General features: G+C 33.3%; 1 long non-coding RNA gene across 1 annotated transcript; it reads left to right on the top strand.

Annotated features, from left to right (window-relative positions):
• The first annotated feature begins 1,288 nt into the window (after positions 1-1,288).
• Positions 1,289-4,272, top strand: LOC115149676 (uncharacterized). The gene is made up of 2 exons (XR_003866932.1): positions 1,289-1,326; positions 3,894-4,272. It is a non-coding gene; the product is annotated as an uncharacterized LOC115149676 (long non-coding RNA).
• Positions 4,273-5,172: the final 900 nt, after the last annotated feature.

The following is a 5,172-nucleotide window of genomic DNA, read 5'->3' as shown; positions in this document are numbered from 1 at the left end:
ATTTACAATGAATAGCAATATTACAATAATGGATACATAGACCTCCAAACATTTACAATGAATAGCAATATTACAATAATGGATACATAGACCTCCAAACATTTACAATGAATAGCAATATTACAATAATGGATACATAGACCTACAAACATTTACAATGAATAGCAATATTACAATAATGGATACATAGACCTCCAAACATTTACAATGAATAGCAATATTACAATAATGGATACATAGACCTACAAACATTTACAATGAATAGCAATATTACAATAATGGATACATAGACCTACAAACATTTACAATGAATAGCAATATTACAATAATGGATACATAGACCTACAAACATTTACAATTAATAGAAATATTACAATAATGGATACATAGACCTACAAACATTTACAATGAATAGCAATATTACAATAATGGATACATAGACCTACAAACATTTACAATGAATAGCAATATTACAATAACGGCTACATAGACCTCCAAACATTTACAATGAATAGCAATATTACAATAATGGATACATAGACCTACAAACATTTACAATGAATAGCAATATTACAATAATGGATACATAGACCTACAAACATTTACAATGAATAGCAATATTACAATAATGGATACTTAGACCTCCAAACATTTACAATGAATAGCAATATTACAATAATGGATACATAGACCTACAAACATTTAAAATGAATAGCAATATATCAATAACGGCTACATAGACCTCCAAACATTTACAATGAATAGCAATATTACAATAACGGATACATAGACCTACAAACATTTACAATGAATAGCAATATTACAATAACGGATACATAGACCTACAAACATTTACAATGAATTGCAATATTACAATAATGGATACATAGACCTACAAACATTTACAATGAATAGCAATATTACAATAATGGATACATAGACCTCCAAACATTTACAATGAATAGCAATATTACAGTAATGGATACATAGACCTCCAAACATTTACAATAAATAGCAATATTACAATAATGGATACATAGACCTCCACACATTTAAAATGAATAGCAATATTACAGTAATGGATACATAGACCTCCAAACATTTACAATGAATAGCAATATTACAATAATGGATACATAGACCTACACACATTTACAATGAATAGCAATATTACAATAATGGATACATAGACCTCCAAACATTTACAATATTACAATAATGGATACATAGACCTACAAACATCCATGTATCCATTATAGGGCTGTGTTGCTTTAGGGAGAGAAACAAAAATAGTGAGGTATTGAATAGTGAGGTGTAAATAGTGAGGTATTGAATAGTGAGGTGTAAATAGTGAGGTATTGAATAGTGAGGTATTGAATAGTGAGGTGTAAATAGTGAGGTATTGAATAGTGAGGTATTGAATAGTGAGGTGTAAATAGTGAGGTATTGAATAGTGAGGTGTAAATAGTGAGGTATTGAATAGTGAGGTATTGAATAGTGAGGTATTGAATAGTGAGGTAAAAATAGTGAGGTATTGAATAGTGAGGTGTAAATAGTGAGGTGTTGAATAGTGAGGTGTAAATAGTGAGGTAAAAATAGTGAGGTATTGAATAGTGAGGTATTGAATAGTGAGGTGTAAATAGTGAGGTATTGAATAGTGAGGTGTAAATAGTGAGGTATTGAATAGTGAGGTATTGAATAGTGAGGTGTAAATAGTGAGGTATTGAATAGTGAGGTATTGAATAGTGAGGTATTGAATAGTGAGGTATTGAATAGTGAGGTATTGAATAGTGAGGTGTAAATAGTGAGGTATTGAATAGTGAGGTATTGAATAGTGAGGTATTGAATAGTGAGGTATTGAATAGTGAGGTATTGAATAGTGAGGTGTTGAATAGTGAGGTATTGAATAGTGAGGTGTAAATAGTGAGGTATTGAATAGTGAGGTATTGAATAGTGAGGTGTAAATAGTGAGGTATTGAATAGTGAGGTATTGAATAGTGAGGTATTGAATAGTGAGGTATTGAATAGTGAGGTGTAAATAGTGAGGTATTGAATAGTGAGGTATTGAATAGTGAGGTATTGAATAGTGAGGTGTAAATAGTGAGGTGTAAATAGTGAGGTGTAAATAGTGAGGTATTGAATAGTGAGGTATTGAATAGTGAGGTATTGAATAGTGAGGTATTGAATAGTGAGGTATTGAATAGTGAGGTGTAAATAGTGAGGTATTGAATAGTGAGGTATTGAATAGTGAGGTATTGAATAGTGAGGTGTAAATAGTGAGGTATTGAATAGTGAGGTAAAAATAGTGAGGTATTGAATAGTGAGGTGTTGAATAGTGAGGTATTGAATAGTGAGGTATTGAATAGTGAGGTATTGAATAGTGAGGTATTGAATAGTGAGGTATTGAATAGTGAGGTATTGAATAGTGAGGTATTGAATAGTGAGGTGTGAATAGTGAGGTGTTGAATAGTGAGGTGTAAATAGTGAGGTATTGAATAGTGAGGTATTGAATAGTGAGGTGTAAATAGTGAGGTATTGAATAGTGAGGTATTGAATAGTGAGGTATTGAATAGTGAGGTGTAAATAGTGAGGTATTGAATAGTGAGGTGTAAATAGTGAGGTATTGAATAGTGAGGTATTGAATAGTGAGGTATTGAATAGTGAGGTGTAAATAGTGAGGTGTAAATAGTGAGGTATTGAATAGTGAGGTGTAAATAGTGAGGTGTAAATAGTGAGGTATTGAATAGTGAGGTATTGAATAGTGAGGTATTGAATAGTGAGGTGTAAATAGTGAGGTGTTGAATAGTGAGGTGTTGAATAGTGAGGTATTGAATAGTGAGGTATTGAATAGTGAGGTATTGAATAGTGAGGTATTGAATAGTGAGGTATTGAATAGTGAGGTGTAAATAGTGAGGTATTGAATAGTGAGGTATTGAATAGTGAGGTGTAAATAGTGAGGTGTAAATAGTGAGGTATTGAATAGTGAGGTATTGAATAGTGAGGTATTGAATAGTGAGGTATTGAATAGTGAGGTGTAAATAGTGAGGTGTTGAATAGTGAGGTGTAAATAGTGAGGTATTGAATAGTGAGGTATTGAATAGTGAGGTATTGAATAGTGAGGTGTAAATAGTGAGGTGTTGAATAGTGAGGTGTAAATAGTGAGGTATTGAATAGTGAGGTATTGAATAGTGAGGTATTGAATAGTGAGGTATTGAATAGTGAGGTATTGAATAGTGAGGTGTGAATAGTGAGGTGTTGAATAGTGAGGTATTGAATAGTGAGGTGTAAATAGTGAGGTATTGAATAGTGAGGTGTAAATAGTGAGGTGTAAATAGTGAGGTGTAAATAGTGAGGTGTAAATAGTGAGGTGTAAATAGTGAGGTATTGAATAGTGAGGTATTGAATAGTGAGGTATTGAATAGTGAGGTAAAAATAGTGAGGTATTGAATAGTGAGGTATTGAATAGTGAGGTATTGAATAGTGAGGTGTAAATAGTGAGGTGTTGAATATTGAGGTGTAAATAGTGAGGTATTGAATAGTGAGGTATTGAATAGTGAGGTATTGAATAGTGAGGTATTGAATAGTGAGGTGTGAATAGTGAGGTGTTGAATAGTGAGGTATTGAATAGTGAGGTATTGAATAGTGAGGTATTGAATAGTGAGGTATTGAATAGTGAGGTGTAAATAGTGAGGTATTGAATAGTGAGGTATTGAATAGTGAGGTGTAAATAGTGAGGTATTGAATAGTGAGGTGTAAATAGTGAGGTGTAAATAGTGAGGTGTAAATAGTGAGGTATTGAATAGTGAGGTATTGAATAGTGAGGTATTGAATAGTGAGGTGTAAATAGTGAGGTGTAAATAGTGAGATGTAAATAGTGAGTTAAAAATAGTGAGGTATTGAACCCCGGGTAGATAATCAGTAGTACATACATTGTAAAACATCATCTTAATATCTGATATTGGGAGTAAACACCCTCGGAATAGAAAAGACAAGAGCGCGTCTTCCAGCCCACCAATAAATGACATAATTCAACCCTCCTGGTTAGTAAATTTACCTCGACATGCCCCTTGAGAAGGCGAGTGAGAGTGAAGTGAAGACACCAGCTGTTTAGCGGGGCTGAGTTGACTTCATGTGCCAGAAGGCAGAGCAGGTGGATGCTGGTTGATGAATGTACTGGGAAAATACGTTTTTCTAGACCAGAGATGACTGAATTAATGTTCAGGCTTATTGATAATCGTTATATTAATGAAGTGTAAAACATGAGCATAAAAACAGGTCATAATAAACATGAATCATCATTATATTACTTCACAGTAATCTGTTAAATGCTTTTTCAGTCCTTCCTCTTGCGTTAGCAGTGTGGAAAGGGACAGAAAGTAGCGTGGGGAGTGGTGGTGTATCCAGGGAGAAAACTAATCTAATCTTCTGAAATTTAATTTGTGGTCTTATGCTCCCATCTACTACTAAAGTAGTAATTACTGAGAATTACTAGTTAATTTATCACTTACAATCATAAAATAACCACTTATACCATAACAAACAATTAAACTGACATAAACCAAAATCACTATATATGTAGTTATTTAGTTAATTACCAAATTGAGCCGGTCGGTCACATTTGAGAGTGAGGGAGATATATAGCATTTTGCATAAAAAAACATGATTTTTGTCTCTCTGAAATGAAACCATCAAGTGATAGATTTTAAACAAATCCTTGTCTGTGAGAGATGTAATAATTAATACATAATTTCTTTAAACAATAAAAGCTCATTTCTGTAAAGTGATATGTTGCGTTTTGGAATGAAACTCTTCTTATGTTTCCCCATCTGAGATCAGAGTAGATGAGAGATGTAATGTTTGTCTCTGTTGTGTTGAAGTCCAATCAAGCAGGAGAGACCAGCCTCCCCTGTTCCCAGCTGTGTGTCCATGAAGAGTAACCAGTCTATGAAGCATCCTATAGTGTTTAGAGAGGGAGACTTTTCTACTGAACAAAGGTAAGAAGAACTCATGGTCAGTGAGTTAAACAACACTGTTTCTAGTCATTTCTCCTCTCCCATTTTCTCATTTCTTTTTGTTGTTTTCATAATCCACAGGCTAATCCTTTTATCCATTTATATAGCCCTAAAACAATATTAAACAAACACATCGTTCCCTCTCTCTGTGTGTGTGTGT

This window comes from Salmo trutta, chromosome 15, assembly GCF_901001165.1.
Source record: "Salmo trutta chromosome 15, fSalTru1.1, whole genome shotgun sequence".
Classification (NCBI taxonomy): domain Eukaryota; kingdom Metazoa; phylum Chordata; class Actinopteri; order Salmoniformes; family Salmonidae; genus Salmo; species Salmo trutta.
Note: the sequence above shows the minus strand (reverse complement) of the source record. Positions and strands in the feature narration are given on the sequence as shown.